Here is a 19,887-nt window from a genome sequence, read left to right on the forward strand (position 1 = left end):
TTTATATTGTCATGGTACATGACTTGTGCCATGTGTGTTTCATTTTCTGGATATACTAGTAGTCTTCACAGTCTGGTATAGGTATTGATATTTGCTTTATGATTTGTGTGCACGCATTATTGTTTGGCGTATGCCAATGGTCTATACTCGTATAGGTATTCATCACTCTGTCTATTTATACCTGCCTTTCCTGTTCCTCCTTGCTTGTCATTCTTCTCTGTTGGTTTCCTGGCCCTGCTGCAGCTTCTTGTACTACTTGTCCCTGCTTCGTATTGACCCTGGCTTACTGACTACTCTTCTGCTCTGCGTTTGGTACCTCGTACACTCCTGGTTTGACTCGGCTTGTTCACTACTCTCCTGCTCTGCGTTTGGCACCTCGTACTCTCCTGGTTTGACTCGCCTCGTTCACTACTCTTGTTGCTCACGGTGTTGCCGTGGGCAACTGCCCCGTTTCCCTTTGTTCTGTGTTTCCTTGTCTGGTTGTCTGTCGTGCACTTACTGAGTGTAGGGACCTTCGCCCAGTTGTACCCCGTCGCCTAGGGCGGGTCATTGCAAGTAGGCAGGGACTGAGTGGCGGGTAGATTTGGGCTCACTTGTCTGTTTCCCTATCCCTGTCATTACAGATGTTAGAGGCTTCCACAGAGCCAGTGTACCGGAGCAGAGCATCTGTCACGGTCTGTGAGGAGGCAGCTGGCCAAACAACAGAGCACCCAATCAATAATAAGTCCCGCACTAGGGTACCTGAATAGACTAGACAGAGGCAGAGGCTTTAGCACGGATGGAGGTGGGTGCAGCAGGTTGTGCCAGACGTGGCGGATGACAGCAGATGCAGCAGGTTGCACCAGACGTGGCAGATGACAGCAGGTGCAGCAGGTTGCGCCAGATGACAGCAGGTGCAGTAGGACACGACTCCAAACACTAACAGGATCAGGAACAAGGACACAGCACAGGATACTGTTAGCAGGGCACAAGTACAATGGGAACAAGGTAAACACTAAGGGACCATTTGCAAAGACTAACATGGGAATACTAACAACGCTCAGGCAATGAACAAAGGGGCAGGGCCCTTCTTATAGTCAAGGGTGATCATGGGCTAATTGTTGATGTATTACATGTGCGCGCACTGGCCCTTCAAGGCCGGGTGCGAGCGTGCGTGCGCACCCTACGAGACATAGCAGAGTGGAGCGGAAATTAGCGCTGGCGTCTCCTGGGGAGGAGATGCAGGCCAGCGCTCATCAGACCATGGCTGTGACCGTCGAGGGGTGAGTAATCCCGATGGTGCGCGGCCATGGATGTTACAGCATCTACTAGCGCTCTGCCCGGGACTTCAGCTCTACTCCGGACATCACTATCCATATATGACCAGTAATGTCGGCAGCAGTGCTGTGAATAGGCCCCAGAGTGAGGACGCTCGGGAGCGCGCACTTCAACGTGGAGCCTCCCCCTCAGCCTCTGATCTGCATAGAATCCGTAGCCAAGGTCTGATGTTGCTGGCTACAGATTCCAATTGACAACGAGTAGGGACTGCAGAAGTAGAAGAGATGGAGGAGCAGCAAGACAGGGAAGAAGACTAAAGCATAGCAGGCTAACACTTTCAGTAAGGTAAATATAATATATTAAAAAGCTTTTTATTATGTTAAAAGGAACACATAAAAAGTATTGTTTACAGGTACACTTTAGCTGCCCAAATATGTTGCAAACGGTGATGTGCATCAAATTTGCATCTTTTCTAGTCGCTCACCAAATTTAGAAAGTGTTTTAGGCCATATTTTTTAAAGGGATATTCCCATCTAAGGTATTTATAGCATATTCACAGGATATGCCATAAATGTCTGATAGATGCGAGTCCCACCTTTGGGACACGCACCTATTTCCAGAACAGGGGCTACGTGATCCCGTGCTGCCTGATTATGTGGCCGCTGCATCCAGATGCGGAATGAATTGAGAGGTGGCTGCACACACAAACACAGCAAGAGTGATTGTTTTCGTAACTTCCTTAGGAATCAATGAAGAGAGCCACGTCTCCATTGATTCTCCATTTCGATGCAGACAACATATCGACTCTCGCCGACGACAGATGTTGGGGAGGTAGAGAAGGGTCAGGCGTGTTGAATTTTAATATGCCCGATCCTTTTGTGTGCTTGGAGATAAGCCGTGGCCAGAGGGGTCTGGCAGCTGCTTTTCCTCTTCGCCTTGAAACCTGACGAAGGTTGCGAAACGCGCGTCGAGGTGCTCGGTGTCCAGGTGTACATTTTCCTCCACCTTGTCCTCTGCAGGTATAGTCAAATTCCAATACCTTTTGTAGTTGATCTCCTTCTATTGACTCAGTGCTCCATGTTCTACTCACATCATTGCACTTTTGCGACTGGAGTGACCTGTCATTGCAGTACTTTTCACATCAGTCCCTTGGTGTTCTGATGCTGCTATTGCATGTATATACACATATTTGTTTTCCTATCTATTTGTAGGGTACATGCTTTGCTGTATGAGGACCTCTTATTGATATTATTATATTTACTATCTCTTTGAATATTCATCAGACTACACGTGGCATATATTTTATGATATTTTAATTGTCTATAGTATATACTTGGGAGGGGGGTTATTTTTTGTATCTTTATTTATGTATAATAAACTATTAATTATAACAAATAAAAATATTTTGATAAAATAATATTATATCAAGATTATATATCAAATTTTTCGGGTGGCATGTTCGCTGCGTAAAACCTTCAGGAATAATAAAAAAAGTTTACACTTACCCCGGCTGCAGTCATGGCGATGCGTCCCTCTCTTCTGAGCGTAGCCACGCCTCCTGGAATGACGCTGTAGTCCATGTGACCGCTGCAGCCTGTGATTGACTGCAGCAGTCAAATGGAATGAAACGTCATCTCAGGAGGAGTGGCTACGCTCAGAAGAGAGGGACGCATCGCCATGACTACGGCTGGGGCAAGTGTAATCTTTTTTTAATACTTTCGAATACAATATTGCTTTTTTTTTCTCACTTGCGATTTTTGCGGCGGAATCACAGTGTTTCCGCCACAAAAGTCGCAACAAATACCTCTTTGTTGCAGGTTTTACCTTCCTATTGAATTCAATGGGGAAAACTCACAACAGAAGAGCAGCGATTCCGCAATATAAATTGATATGCTGCGGCTTAAAATAACCGCACCGCAGGTCAATTTATGAACGTTTTTTCGGCTGATTTTTTCTGCTGTGAATTAGCTTTGTTCATATCTCATCCACTCTGCTGCTACTGTATTACGCTGCGGAAAATCCAGTGTTTACGCCCAGTGGGTTCCTACCCTACCCTAGTTGGTCTAAAATTGTCTGTGAAAACGAGCGCCGATCAACAATACAGCACGTACATCGGCACTCATCTGCTCCAGTCACAAGGAGCAATGATCGGTAAGGTATAGGGGCAGGCGATCGTTTCTATGATCATTCGTCCCCATGCATTTGCATCATGTATAAGCACTAGCGTCCATTTTATTATACACATACAAAATCAGATCAGCCGATGAATGGACGTTTGCCCGAAAATTTGCCCACGTAAACTATGCCAGTTAACTTCGGCAAATTGATACTCTTGGATTTACCACCACTGAGCAGCCCTAGCAACAAGTAATATGGTAAACACCAGAGAGGCCAGACAAGTCATGGTATATATATATATATATATATACACACACACACACACACACACATATATATATATATATATATATATATATATATATATATATATATATATACACACATATATACACACACACATATATATACACGTATACATACATATACACACATATATACACACACATATATATACACATATACATACATATATATACACACATATATATACACATATATACACACACACACACACACACACACACATATATATATATATACATATATATATATATATATATAACACAGTACAGGAGTTGTGGGCGCAATCTCCCCAGCCTGTGTCTCCGGTCATCTCCAGCGCTGATATCTAACACTTTGTTTGCATTGGGCATTCTGCAACGTGTCATTGTAGCGCAGCCTCCCCCAGTGACCGGACAGGGGAGGCATAAACGCCGCGTCACCACAACCTGCCACACAGCCGTGCCGGAGACTGAGCGCCCTCCTCCCGCCTTCTACACGACACACGGGCGGCAGCACCAGGAGGAGGAGGCGCTGCACACGGGACTGGCACTAGGTAGGCAGCAGCAGGCCTCGATAATATCCAGGGCAGGCACACTGTAGCGGCAGCGGGCTGCTCTGCAGAGCGTCCTGTCCGTATGCATGATGCCTCCTGCAATGCTCTGCACACAGCTGATCCTGTGGTCGGGGAGAGGAGGCACTGCGGGCATTGCTGCCTGTGTGTGGATGTGATGTGTGATTACTAAGGCGGTGTCCCTGCTCTATAGCAATGTCCTGTATTTCTTATACTGTCTTCATCTTTTAGGTAGAGTTTATCTTGGGCTGCACAAATGTGGAGGAACTGCATGAATAGCAACTCCTTAATCTGTACATGTTCCTATAGTAATGGAAGTGGTCGGTTTATAGACCATTGCGCTACATCGTTTCCCAGTTTAGCATCCGGAGATACATGGGAAATATTTAATATTATCACAAATTCTGGAACTTTAAGCTACATGCACACGTTGTGGAATATGAGGAGGAAAATTCACATCAAAACCATAAAGAAAATCCACACTCAGGCCTTCTTCGCACAGTGCAGATTTGATGCAGAATTTGCATGCATTTTTTTTTTATGGCAAACCAGGATTGGATGCAGGAGAGGACACCTATAAGGACTTTATTGATATATTATTTCTGTTTAGGTTTCATTCCTGGTTTTGGTTTGGAAAATCTGCAGCAAATCTGCACTGTGTGAACAAGGACTAAACACAAGGTTAATTAATATGCTGTGCATTTTAAAATCCGCACCGCGGGTCAATGTACGTGCAAACAAATTCTGCCATGAGTAGATGAGATCACTTCAAATCTCATTTACTTTGCTGGTACTATGAGGTTGGATTCATACATCGCGTAATCGTTGGCGATTTTTGAGCCAGAACTGGTTTCAATGGGAACAGGAAATATAAGGCTGGGTTTACACTAAGTCTTTTGGCGCTGAAACCGCGCCACAAAACTCGTCAAGAACGTCCCGAAAATGCCTCCCATTGATTTCAATGGAAGGCGAAGGCGTCTTTTTCCCGCGAGCGGTAAAACCGTCTCGCGGGAGAAAGAAGGGATGTCAGACCCCCACCGTATATGATCGGTGGGGGTCTGACATCCGGACCCCGCACCGATCAGTTGCTTTGGCTGCCTCCAGGCGCCGGATGTCCATGCCTCAAACCGATGTCTCCATACACTGTGTAGCAGCCGTGCAGCAAGTCTGCAACTCCACTCCTATTACTCCTATTCACTTGAATAGGATCAGAGCTGCTGCACAGCTCTGTGCTCTCGGCACGGACATCCGATACCCTGAGGCAGCCGGAGCAGCTGATCGGTGCGGGGTCTGTGTGGGACCCCCATCGATCATAGATCATCAGTATGACAAACGTCCTGTGCCTGGACAACCCCTTTAAAGAGGTTCTCCAATAAAGAAAACGAAAAAAAAACAACCTGTTCTATTCTTCCCCCAAGTAAAAAATGTATAATTCGCACACCAGGGGATAAGGTAAACTGTGATTTTAGGTAAAAAAAAAAAACAAGAGTGAACTTGGCCCTGTGGTTTTTTCATGCAGTTTTTCTCAATGAAAGTCAATGGGAAAAATGCCGCAAAGTGCCCGAGTCTCCAGTTTCCAAACAATACATCAGACTTTAAAGGGCCCTTGCAATCTAATCGCCCCAACCCATTTAACCCCTTCCCGCTGCAGCCACTTTTGACCTTCCTGACAGAGCCTTATTTTTCTTATGTCAATTTATGTGGTAATAACTTTGGAATGCTTTTATCTATACAAGCGATTCTGAGATTGGTTTCTTGTGACACATTGTACTTTAAGTTAGTGCTAAAATATGGTCGATACATTCAGTATTTAATTGTGGAAAAACACCAAAATTTTGTGAAAAATTTCAAAAATTTGCATTTTTCTAAATTTAAATATATCTGTTTGTAAAACTGATAGTAATACCACACAAAATAGTTGCTAATTAACATCCCCCATATGTCTACTTTAGATTGGCATTATTTTTTTGAACATCCTTTTATTTTTCTATGACGTTACAAGGCTTAGGACTTTAGCAGAAATTTCTCACGTTTTCAAGAGAATTTGAAAAGGCTATTTTTACAGGGGGCAGTTCAGCTACGAAGTGGCTTGGAGGGGACTGTACAATGCAAACCCCCATAAGTCAACCCATTTTAAAAACTGCACCCCTCCAAGTATTCAAAACAGCATTTAGAAAGTTTCTTAACCCCTCAGGCGTTTCACTAGAATTAAAGCAACGTAGAGGCGAAATTTACAAATTTTAAAATTTTTTTTTGCAGAAATTCATATTTAATGAATATTTTTTCTGTAACACAGAAGGTTTTACCAGAGAAGCATAACTCAATATTTATTACCCAGATTCTACAGTTTTTAGAAATAAGCACCGGCCTTAGAAGCAAAGGTGCACCTAGAGGATTTTGGGGTCTTCTTTTTTTATTAGAATATATTTTAGGCACCATGTCAGGTTTGAAGAGGTCTTGTGCTACCAAAACAAAGGAAACACCCTAAAAAAAGACCCAGTTTCGGAAACTGCACCCCACAAGGAATTTATCTAGGGGTGTAGTGAGCATTTTGACCCTTCCAGGTGTTTCATAGGTTGTATTAGAATCTGGAAGTGAAAATGAAAAATGTACATTTTTTCAAATTAGATGTTTTAGTTAAACTGTCCACAAGGAATAAAGAAGAAAAAGTCCCCTAACATTTGTAAAGCAACTTCTCGGGAGTACAGAAATACCCCATATGTGGGCATAAACTGCTGTTTGGGCACATGGCAAGGCTCAGACGAGAAGGAGTGCCATTTGGGTTTTGGAGTACAGATTTTGCTGGATTGGTTTCTTGGCGCCATGTTGCATTTGCAAAGCACCTAAGGAACCAGTACAGTGGAAACTACCGAAAAGTGACTCCATTTAAGATACTACACCCCTTGAGGAATTCATCTAGGGGTCTAGTGAGCATTTAGACCCCACGGGTGTTTCATAGATTTTATTAGAATTGGGCAGTGAAAATAAATTAATTGTTTTTCCAATAAGACGTAGCTTTAGCTCAATTTTTCATTTTCTCAACAAATAAAGGAAAAAAACCACCCCAAAATTTGTAAAGCAATTTCTCCAGAGTATGGCAATACCCTATTAATAGTCATAAACGACTTTTTGGGCACACAGTAGGGCTCAGAAGGGAAGGAGCACCATTTGGCTTTTGGAGTGCAGATTTTGCTGTATTGGTTTCTGGGCGCTGTGTCGCATTTGCAGAGCCCCTGTGGGACCAAAACAGTGGAAACCCCCCAGAAATGACCCCAGTTTGGAAACTACACCCCTCAAGGTATTCACTTAGGGATGTAGTGAGCATGTTGACCCCTTAGGTATTTTCCAGAAATTAGTGTGCACTCAATGTTGCACAGTGAAAATGGGATTTTTTTCATATATATGCCAATATGTGGTGCCCAGCTTGTGCCACCATAACAAGACAGCTCTCTAATTATTATGCTGTGTTTCCCGGTTTTAGAAACACCCTTCATGTGGCCCTAATCTTTTGCCTGGACATTTGATTAGGCTCAGGAGTGAAAGAGTACAATGTGAAATTGAGGCCTAATTTGGCAATTTACAAAGTATTGGTTCACAATTGCAGAGGCTCTGATGTGAAATAATAAAAGAAACCCCTGAGAAGTGACCTCATTTTGAAAACTACACCCCTCAAGGCATTTTTTAAGGGGTGTGGTGGGAATTTTCACCCCACAGGTCATTTCCATAAATGAATGCACTGCGGATGGTGCAAAGTAAAAATTAAAATGTTTCCCTTGATTTGCCATTTCAGTGGCAAATATGTGGTTCCCAGCTTGTGCCACTAGAGACACACACCCAAAAAAAAGGGTTCTCCCGGGTATGGCGATGCCATATATGTGGAAGTAAATAGCGGTTTGGGCACACTGTAGGGATCAGAAGGGAGGGAGCGCCATATGGCTTTTTGAGGGTGGATTTTGCTTGGCAGTAGTTTTGTTTTGAGTATTGCTGTTTTTTTCAATTATAATGTGGGGGCATATGTGAGCTGGGCAGAGTACATCAGGGGCATAGTCAGGTGGTATAATAATCGGGTAGAAAAAAAACAATAAAATAATCCATAGATCTGTGTTACGCTGTGGAGCAATCCTTTCTGCACAGGCCAGTGTCGCACTGATAAATGTCTTTCCTTATCCCCCTTTTGGTCCTCACTCCGCACCTTTGCAGTTTGGGGAATTTTGCTGGGAAAGTGATGTTCTGGTATAATACGGGTGCCCTCGCTTCCAACAGGTATGTTTGGGCCCTACTCTTCCTCGTTCCCTAATTTTAGGGCCTTGATAGTTCGCCTCTTGAAACAGAAGAAATGTTCCCCTCGGGTCGGCACAACTGCATATTTTTTATTTGCTGACTTGTTGGTGCCTTAACTTATTTTATTTTTTCATAGACGTAGTGGTATGAGGGCTGCTTTTTATTATTATGGGTACCATTTTGGGGTAAATGCGACTTTTTGATCACTTTTTATCCTATTTTTTTGGGAGGCAAGGTGACCAAAAAACAGCGATTCTGGCATAGTTTTTTTTGTTTTTGCTTTTTACAGCAATTGCCATGCTTTATATATTACATGATAACTTTACTCTACGGGTCAGTATGATTCCGGCGATCCCAAATTTATAGCTTTTTTTAAATGTTTTTTGCACAATAAAATTACTTTTGTAAAAATAATGTATTTTTTCTGTCGCCATGTTGCGAGAACCATAACTTTATAATTTTTTTCGTTGACGGAGCTGTATGGGTGCTTGTTGTTTGCAAGACGAGCTATAGTTTTTTTAGGTACCATTTTTGGATACATGCGACTTTTTGATCACTTTTTATTCTAATTTGTTTTAGGGCAAAGTGACCAAAAAAAATAAATTTTGGCATTGTTTTGTAAATAGTTTTTTTTTTACTACGTTCACCGCGTGGAATAAATAACATAATTTTTTTTATAGTTCAGGCCGTTACGGTGATACCAAATATGTATGGTTTATTTTTTTCAATAATAAGGCTGGGTTCACACGAGCATGTTACGTCCGTAAAGGACGGAACGTATTTCGGCCACAAGTCCCGGACCGAACACACTGCAGGGAGCCGGGCTCCTCGCATCATAGTTATGTATGACGCTAGGAGTCCCTGCCACTCCGTGGAACTACTGGCCCGTACTGAAAACATGATTACAGTACGGGCCAGTTGTCCTGCAGCGAGGCAGGGACTCCTAGCGTCGTACATAACTATGATGCTAGGAGCCCGACTCCCTGCAGTGTATTCGGTCCGGGACTTGCGGCCGAAATACGTTCCGTCCTTTACGGACGTAACATGCTCGTGTGAACACAGCCTAAAGGACTTGATAAGGGACAAAGGGCGATTGTGTTATATTTTATTACTTGAAACTTTCATTATGAGTTTGATTTTTTTTTTTTTTTTTTACACTGTTTTAGTCCCACTAGGGGACTTGAAGGTCCAACTGTCTGATTTATTTTCTAATACATTGCACTACATAGGTAGTGCAATGTATTAGATCTGTCAGTCGTTCACTGACAGCAAGCTGATTAGGCTTCGCCTCCGGGCAGGCCTAATCGGCTTTCCTAACGGCAGAGCAGGAGGCTATTGTTACATAGTTACATAGTTAGTAAGGCTGAAAAAAGACACATGTTCAACCAAGGGACGGGAAAAGGGAAGCAAAAAACCTCTACACATAGGAGCTAATATTTTTTTGTTCTAGGAAATTATCTAACCCTTTTTTAAAGCTATCTCCTGTCCCTGCTGTGACGGCTCCTGCGGTAGACTATTCCATAGATTCACAGTTCTCACAGTAAGGCCTCATTTACACGAGCGTGTGCGTTTTGCGCGCGCAAAAAAACGCTGCGTTTTGCGTGCGCAAAAGGCAATTGACAGCTCCGTGTGTCATCCGTGTATGATGCGCGGCTGCGTGATTTTCGCGCAGCCGCCATCATAGAGATGAGGCTAGTCAACGCCCGTCACTGTCCAAGGTGCTGAAAGAGCTAACTGATCGGCAGGAACTCTTTCAGCACCCTCGACAGTGACTGCCGATCACAATATACACCAACCTGTGAATAAAAAAAGACTTTCAAACTTACCATGAACTGCCTGCTTCCTCCAGTCCGGTCTCCCGGCCGTTGCCTTGGTGACGCGTCCCTCTCTTGTCATCCGGCCCCACCTCCCAGGATGACGCGGCAGGCCATGAGACCGCTGCAGCCTGTGATTGGCTGCAGCCTGTGCTTGGCCTGTGATTGGCTGCAGCTGTCACTTTGCCTTAATTGTCATCCCGGGAGGTCGGACTGGAGGAAGGAGCCGGGACTTATCGGTAAGTCCGAACTTCTGTTTTTTTTTTACACGTATATGTATATTGTGATCGAAAGTCACTGTCCATGGTGCTGAAACAGTTTAAGTCTTTGAGCACCGTGGGCAGTGACTGTCTCCTGACGTCGCGTACCCGAACATTTTTTGCCGGGTTCGGTCAAAACGAGTTCGGCCGAACCCGGTGAAGTTCGGTGCGCTCATCTCTAATTTGACACTCCGTTTGGATGTTTGTAACCAGAAAAGCACGTGGTGCTTTTCTGTTTACATTCATCCTTTTGACAGCTCTTGCGTGATTTTCGCGCATGCAACGCAGGACCGTCCGTGTGGCATGCGTTGTTTTCACGCACCCATTGAAGTCAATGGGTGCGTGTTGCGTGAAAAACGCAAGAATATAGAACATGTCGTGAGTTTTACGCAACGCACTCACGCAGCGCAAAATTCACGCATCGTCTAAACAGCCCCATAGACTATTATAGGTGCGTACGACACGCGTGAAAAGCACGCGCGTCGCACGCGCGTATAATACGCTCGTGTAAATGAGGCCTAAAGAAGGCTTGTCGCCTCTGCAGGTTGAACCTTTTTTTCTCCAGACGGAGGGAGTGCCCCCTTGTTTTTTGAGGGGGTTTTACATGGAACAGGATTTCACCATATTTTTTGTATGTGCCATTAATATATTTATATAAGTTAATCATGTCCCCCCTTAGTCGTCTTTTTTCAAGGCTAAATAAGTTTAATTATTTTAATCTTTCCTCATAACTTAGATTCTCCATGCCCCTAATTAGCTTCGTTGCTCTTCTTTGTATTTTTTCCAACTCCAGGGCATCCTTTCTATGAACTGGAGCCCAGAACTGAACTGCATATTCTAGATGAGGCCTCACTAATGCTTTGTAAAGTGGCAATATTACATCCCTATCCCGCGAGTCCATGCCTCTTTTAATACACGACAATATCTTGCTGGCCTTTGAAGCAGCTGATTGACACTGCATGCTGTTATTTAGTTTATGATTTACAAGTACACCCAGATCCTTCTCAACAAGTGACTCCCCCAGTGTAGCCCCCCTAGGACATATGATGCATGCAGGTTGTTGGTACCCAGATGCATAACTTTACATTTATCTACATTAAACTTCATCTGCCAAGTGGACGCCCAAACACTCAGTTTGTTTAAATCTGCCTGCAATTCACAAACATCTTCCATAGTCTGAACTATATTACATAGCTTGGTGTCATCTGCAAAAATAGAAATAATGCTATTAATCCCAACCTCTATATCATTAATAAATAAGTTGAATAATAGTGGTCCCAGCACTGAACCCTGGGGTACACCACTTATAACCGGGGACCATTCAGAGTAGGAATCATTGACCACAACTCTCTGGATACGGTCCTTGAGCCAATTCTCAATCCAATTACAAACTATATTTTCTAAACCTATAGTCCTTAATTTACCCATTAGATGTCTATGAGGGACAGTGTCAAATGCCTTTGCAAAGTCCAAAAACACTAAATCCACAGCGGCCCCTCTGTCTAGGCTTCTGCTCACCTCTTCATAAAAACAGATTAGGTTAGTTTGACAACTTCTGTCCTTAGTAAAACCGTGCTGGCTGTCACTTATAATGCTATTTATTGTCACATAATCCTGTATATAGTCCCTCAATAGCCCCTCAAACATTTTCCCCACGATGGATGTTAAGCTTACTGGTCTATAATTACCCGGGGAAGACCTAGAGCCCTTTTTGAAAATAGGCACCACATTTGCCCTGCGCCAGTCCCTTGGCACTATACCAGTCACTAGAGAATCTCTGAATATTATGAAAAGGGGGACAGAAATAACTGAACTAAGCTCCTTAAGAACTCTAGGGTGTATCCCATCTGGTCCCGGGGCCTTGTGCACATTTATTTAATTTAGCTTGGACCATCTCTACATTCATCCAATTCAGTATATCAACTGATATATTAACAGCACTGGCAGCGGCTACATCAGCTGCTCTTTCTTCTGTTGTATATACAGAGCTAAAGAACCCATTTAGTAACTCTGCCTTCTCTTGATCCCCTGTGACCAACTCCCCATTACCTCTATCTAGGGCTCCTACATGTTCAGACCTTGGCTTTTTAGCATTTATATACTTGAAGAATTTTTGGGGATTTGTTTTACGATCCTTGGCCACCTGCCTTTCATTTTGTATTTTTGCTAATTTTATTACATTTTTACAGATTTTATTAAGTTCTTGATATTTTACAAAGTCTACAGCTGTACCCTCAGATTTGTATTTTTTAAATGCCCTTTTTTTTTGTCATGTATTGCCCCTTTCACAGAAGGTGTAAGCCATGTGGGGTTTAATTTGAGTCGTTTATACTTGTTACCTATAGGAATAAATTTTGCACTATAATAACCCAAACTAGATTTGAAAATCTCCCATTTATCATTTGTACCATTATTTGACATTAGTTCTTCCCAGTCTATATCCTGAATTGCAGCCCTCATCCTGGGGAAATTGGCTTTCTTAAAATTAAATGTTTTTGCCCTCCCAGCCTGCGTTTGTTTTTTACAGTATAGGTAAAATGTAACTATATTGTGATCACTGTTACCGAGGTTTTCACGAACATTGACGTTCCCAACAAGCTCTGCATTATTAGAAATGAGCAGATCCAACAGAGCTTCACCTCTAGTTGGGTCTTCCACAAACTGGCCCATAAACCACAGGTTGAGGAAATGTCTCCCCTTTGCAGTTGAAGCCGAACCATGACACCAATTAATATCCCGGAAATTAAAATCTCCCATTATCACTACAGTACCCGCCTGTTGCCATAGTAGCAGTCGGCAGCCCTGCGATCGCATGCAGGGCTGCCAATTTGCTACTAACTGCTAAGAAGCAGCGATCACTTTCGATCGTTGCATCTAAGGGGTTAATGACAGGGACTGGAGCTAGCTCCGTTCCCTGCCGTTACAGGACGTTGTCAGTTACATACAGCTGACACCCGGGGATGATGGCACAGACTCCGCTTCTGAGCCCATGTCATCCATTTGTCATAAGTATACAACATATTGCGAGAAGCACTAGCTTTCCTTGATGTATACTTAAAGAGGCTCTGTCACCAGATTTTGCAACCCCTATCTCCTATTGCAGCAGATCGGCGCTGCAATGGAGATAAGAGTAACCTTTTTTTTTTAAACGAGCATTTTTGGCCAAGTTATGACCATTTTTATATTTATACAAATGAGGCTTTCTAAAGTACAACTGGGCGTGTTTAAAGTTAAAGTAGAACTGGGTGAGTATTATGTGCGTACATCGGGGCGTTTTTACTTCTTTTACTTATTCTGGCTAGTGCCAGGAGAAGGAGTGGTTTGAATCTTCAAACCTCCTACACTGTGTACCGCCATTTTTTGAGAGACTGCACAGTGTAGGAGGATTAGATACAGGGCTCAGCAGACCGTATCACACGAACATAATACGCACATCACATACACAAACATAAATTACCTGCTTCTGCCGTCTCCGCTCCTATACCTTGCGCCTTTGCTTCCTTGAACATATGGCCGGAGGCCGCAGCCGGAAGTCGTCATCTGACTGTCCGGCAGCGGCTTCCGGTCCACAAGAAAATGGTGCCGGATTTCGCTCTGCGAACGAGCTTCGTTTTGGTCTGTGTGGCATGCTCCGTTCCCACACAGACGGTGTACGCTGCAGAGAATGGAACGGCTTCCGTTCGCATTCTCTATGGGGATGTATGTGCCGTATTCCATCTCTGTATGTGTCGTTAATCGACATATACACAGATGAAAAAAAAAAATGGCAGCTCCCATAGAGAAGTAAAAGTAAGAAAAAAGTAGAACACAAATAAATAAAATTAATTTTAATATCATACTAAGGCCTCATTTACACGAGCGTGTGCGTTTTGCGCGCGCAAAAAAACGCTGCGTTTTGCGTGCGCAAAAGGCAATTGACAGCTCCGTGTGTCATCCGTGTATGATGCGCGGCTGCGTGATTTTCGCGCAGCCGCCATCATAGAGATGAGGCTAGTCGACGCCCGTCACTGTCCAAGGTGCTGAAAGAGCTAACTGATCGGCAGTAACTCTTTCAGCACCCTCGACAGTGAATGCCGATCACAATATACACCAACCTGTGAATAAAAAAAGACGTTCACACTTACCATGAACTGCCTGCTTCCTCCAGTCCGGTCTCCCGGCCGTTGCCTTGGTGACGCGTCCCTCTCTTGTCATCCGGCCCCACCTCCCAGGATGACGCGGCAGGCCATGAAACCGCTGCAGCCTGTGATTGGCTGCAGCCTGTGCTTGGCCTGTGATTGGCTGCAGCTGTCACTTGGCCTGAATTGTCATCCCGGGAGGTCGGACTGGAGGAAGGAGCCGGGACTTATCGGTAAGTCAGAACTTCTGTTTTTTTTTACACGTATATGTATATTGTGATCGAAAGTCACTGTCCATGGTGCTGAAACAGTTTAAGTCTTTCAGCACCATGGGCAGTGACTGTCTCCTGACGTCGCGTACCCGAACATTTTTTGCCGGGTTCGGTTAAAACGAGTTCGGCCGAACCCGGTGAAGTTCGGTGCGCTCATCTCTAATTTGACACTCCGTTTGGATGTTTGTAACCAGAAAAGCACGTGGTGCTTTTCTGTTTACATTCATCCTTTTGACAGCTCTTGCGTGATTTTCGCGCATGCAACGCAGGACCGTCAGTGTGGCATGCGTTGTTTTCACGCACCCATTGAAGTCAATGGGTGCGTGTTGCGTGAAAAACGCAAGAATATAGAACATGTCGTGAGTTTTACGCAACGCACTCACGCAGCGCAAAATTCACGCATCGTCTAAACAGCCCCATAGACTATTATAGGTGCGTACGACACGCGTGAAAAGCACGCGCGTCGCACGCGCGTATAATACGCTCGTGTAAATGAGGCCTAAAAGCAATATTATAAAAAAATAAATAAATAATAATTCACGACACCTTCCCTTTAACAGTCACAAGTTACTATTTGTTTTATGTGTAAAAAAAAAAAAAAGGAGCATCAAAATACCTCACCCTGTGTGTCAACCAATCACATTTTTGTTTTAGTTTTGCATCCTATTCTACATCTCCTACCTTTTTAGGGTATGTTCACACGGCAGCGTCCGTAACGGCTGAAATTACAGGGATGTTTCCGCCTGAAAACATCCCCGTAATTTCAGCCGTAACGGCATGTGCAGGCGCTTGAACGCCGCGTCCATTACGGACGTAATTGGCGCTGCTATTCATTGGAGTCAATAAATAACGGCTCCAATTACGGCCAAAGAAGTGACAGGTCACTTCTTTGATGCGGGCGTCTATTTACGCGCTGTCATTTGACAGCGGCGCGTAAATATACGCCTCGTGTGAACAGACAAACGTCTGCCCATTGCTTTCAATGGGCAGATGTTTATCAACGCTATTGAGGCGCTAATTTCGGACGTAACTCGGGGCAAAAACGCCCGAATTACGTCCGTAATTAGTGCGTGTGAACATACCCTTAGGCTATGTTCACATGGAGTATTTTGCAGGCGGAATTTCTGCCTCAAAATTCAGTTTGGAAGTTTGAGGCATATTTTCCTCTCCATGCACGCCGATTTTCGTAGAGTTTTTCGCCCGCGGCCATTGAGCGCCGTGGGCATAAAACGCAGCGAAATACGCTTTCTCTGCCTCTCATTAAAGTCAATGGGAGGTCAGAGGCGGAAACGCCCGAAGATAGGGCATGTCGCTTCTTTCTCTCGCGAGGCGGTTTTACCGCTCGCGGGAGAAAACCGCCCCCTCCTCCCATTGAAATCAACAGGAGGCATTTTCGGGCCGTTTTTGACGAGTTTTTTTGGCGCGGTTTCCGCGTCAAAAAACTCTGTGTGAACTTAGCCTTAGGCCCCATCCTGGTTTTGGTTTTAAGCCTACCTGCTGTTTCAAAAAAAATCTGACATGTCATGGGTGGGGTCCGGGTGCTGAGACCTCCACCAATCGCTGGAACTAATGGACAGAGGAGAGCAAGAAAAACCTGATCACATCCAAAGGGGCACAGCAAGCGCTTCTGCCTCTTTATTCCAGCAATCAATGGGGTCTCAAAACCTAGACCCCTGTCATAAGTTTTCACGGTGATGGTGAAAAAGAAAATCTGCAGCAAGGTCTAAGGATGCCTGCTCATCGGCCCATCAAGCTGCCTTTGTTATAGACAAAAGCAGTGTCTACTTTTAATATATTGATTTGCCTTCTTTCCTTATAGTAATTTGTTTGTCCTGCATTATCTTTTTTTTCTGAGAAATCCTTAGTGCTGAAACACAGAAATAAAGGCCTCTTCATTTGATACACAGCAGGTGGTGTAATTCTCTAGTGATAGAGCAGAACATAAAATACGTCTTGCAGTGTGTAGAGGTTGAAAGCAAAAAACAAAGGAAAATATTTCTTTCTCTGTGAAAGATGTGAACGTTGATTTTATGGGTTCAGTTTTGGAAGGTTTGGTGAACTTTTCATGTACACCATATGGACACAAGTATTGGGATGCACCTCTTGATCATTGAATTCAGCTGTTTCAGTCCTATTACCACAGGTGTAAAAATCAAGCACTAGCCATGCCTTCTGCCTTTACAGCGACCCATTCCTCCACAAATTTATGTAAAGTGTGTAATAAGATGCCACCGTTGTAAAACGTCAGTTCATGAGAATCCTTCCCTCCTAGATATTCCACGATCAACTGTGAGTGGTATTATTGCAAAGTGGAAGCGTTCAGGAACCACAGTATCTCCGCCACAAAGTAGCAGACCACGTTAAGTTACAGAGCAGCATTGCCGAGTGCTGAGGTGCATAAAAGTCGCCAATTCTCTGAATCAATAACTGCAGAGCTCCAAACCTCCTCTGGGATTAACATCAGCACAAAAGCTGTGTGCCGGGTGCGTCATGGCGTGGGTATCCATGGCCGAGCAGCTGCCTGTAAGCCGTACATTACCAAGCACAATGCTAAGCATCGGATGGAGTAGTGTAAAGCCGCCATTGGAATCTGGAGCAGTGGAAACGTGTTCTGCGGAGTGACGTATCACACTTCTCTACGGGTCTGGGTTTGGCGATTGCCAGGAGAATGTTACCTGCCTGACGGCATTGTGCCAATTGTAAAGTTTGGTAGATGCGGGATAATGCTATGGGGTTGTTTTTGAGTGGTCGACCTAGGTGTCTTAGTTCTAGTGAAGGGATATCCTAATGCTTCAACATACCAAGACATTTTAAAAAATTGGAGCTTCAAAATTTGTGAGAAAAGTTTGGGGTTTGGCCCTTTTCGCTTCTAGCATGACTGTGCCCTAGTGCACAAATCAAGGCCCATAAGGACATGGTTGGGTGAGTTTGATGTGGAAGAACTTGACTGACCTGCACAGAGCCTTGACCTCAACCCCATTAAACCCCTTTGGGATGAACTAGAACAGAGATTTAGAGTCAGGCCATCTCGTCCAACATCAGTGTCTGACCTCACAAATGTTCTTCTGGATGAATGGGCAAAAATTCCCACAGACACTCTCCAAAATCTTGTAGAAAGTCATCCCAGAAGAGTGGAAGCTGTTTTAGCAGCAAATGGGGGAAACAACTTCCCATTAATGCCTATGGATTTAGAATGGGATGTCATAAGAGCTCCTGTAGGTGTAATGTGTAGGTGTCCAATACTCCATAAAGTTTATATTAGCAACATGGTGTCTCAGTAGTTAGCACCGTTGTCTTGCAGCACTGGGGCCTGTGTTCAAATCTGTCCAAGGGAAACATCTACATGGAGTTTGTATGTTCTCCCTGTGTTTTGTTTGGGTTTCCTCTGGATACTCCTGTTTCCTCCCCTATTGGTCCTAGTGTGTTACTGAGATAGGGGACTTAGATTGTGAGCTCCACTGAGGACAGGGACTGATGTGAGTGATGACACTCTCTATACAGCGCTGCAAAATATTCTGGCACTTTATAAGCAGCAACCGTGGGGGGAATATGATTTCCTTTATCTTGTTTTTCTTAATGCCGAATATGCAGTCTGGAGAGAGTTGTGATCCCTGTTGGCACATTATGACAGCCTTCTCCTCTCTCCATTGACAGAACACACTCTGTAAACGGTGCCTGTAGTTTACTGATGGGGCCGGGAGAGCTGGCTTTCAAAGTAGTGCATGTAACAGAAGAATATTAGGGAAGTGATCATAATAGAATTACCTATTGTTCCAATCTCTACTTGCTTTTATCTAACCAAATATAGGAACCCTATTTTCATTGCATGTGTTTTTATTGCCCCGTGTTCATGCTTTTGTTTTTTTAAATACTGTTTACTTGCGCCAATTGAGGTAGGTGGGTTTCAGACTCTCATTAGATGATCTAGCCGAGCTATAGTCAATGGTCCTATCTGACCAGAGTAAAAAGCAGCCAATACAGAAGGAACTTACAATAGATAAGGCCCCTTGCACATCTTGTTTGGGAGATCCGTTCCCTTTTTTTTTTTTTTTTTTAATCCAAAGGAGGATGGGATTTTGCTACAAGGGAGAGAGAAATAATTCCCTAAATGTCCTTCTATACGGACAGATGTTCTGCCTGGTAAACGAGCGCCAAATGACAATATCTATCGGCACTCGTTTGCTTCGTTTACATGGAACTATGACAGGAATGTATGGCAACAAACGATTGTTAATGCCATCTTTTGTCCCCGAAAGCCGTAGAAACCTTTTGTAAAAAATTGGACGTCCTATTTCTTTATATTACGGACCGTGCTCCCATACTATATAATGGGAGCACGGTCCACAAATGTGGATGGCTGGCCATGCCCGTAATCACGATCGTGATTACGGGAACGGTCGTGTGCATGGAGCCTTAATGCAGGGACTGTTGCAGCCCAGAATTTCAGTGTTCTTTCTCTGCATGCTGAGTGAATGTATACATTGAGGGATCTTAAAGGGGTTGTCCACCTTTATTACAACTGATGACCTATCCACCGGATAGGTCATCAGTATATCATCGGTGCGGGTCCGACACCCGGACCCCGCACTGATAAGCCTCTTCGGTGGCCTGCGGACACCGGATGTTATGGCGCATAATGCTATGTACAGAGCCCCGAAGCAGTTGGCTGCAGCTCTGCCGCTATTCCGTGGCCGGAGCCAACTGCTTTCGGCATGTACGTCCGGTGCACGGAGGCATCAGACAAGCTAATCTGTGCGGGGTTCGGGTGTCGGATCCCCACAGATCATGTACTCATGACCCTTTTCGGTGGATAGGTCATCAGTTGTCAGAAGGTAGAAAACCCCTTTAACGGGTTTTCTGTCTATTCGCAGATTGCTGATATGAAGTTCTTTATTTGTTAATGTGATGGTT

General features: G+C 44.1%; 1 protein-coding gene across 3 annotated transcripts in view; it reads left to right on the forward strand.

Moving 5' to 3' along the window:
- Nucleotides 1–4,122: 4,122 nt before the first annotated feature.
- The window catches only part of TRIQK (triple QxxK/R motif containing), a 109,042-nt gene continuing 93,277 nt past the window's right edge, over nt 4,123–19,887 (forward strand). For 2 of the 3 annotated variants that reach the window (XM_075825982.1, XM_075825981.1), the window contains exon 1: nt 4,123–4,213. The gene's annotated coding sequence lies outside the window, so the exon portion shown is untranslated. The remainder of the gene's footprint in view (nt 4,214–19,887) is intronic. The other variant, XM_075825983.1, reaches the window with a different exon arrangement.

Source organism: Rhinoderma darwinii, chromosome 5 (genome assembly GCF_050947455.1).
Source record: "Rhinoderma darwinii isolate aRhiDar2 chromosome 5, aRhiDar2.hap1, whole genome shotgun sequence".
Taxonomy (NCBI): domain Eukaryota; kingdom Metazoa; phylum Chordata; class Amphibia; order Anura; family Rhinodermatidae; genus Rhinoderma; species Rhinoderma darwinii.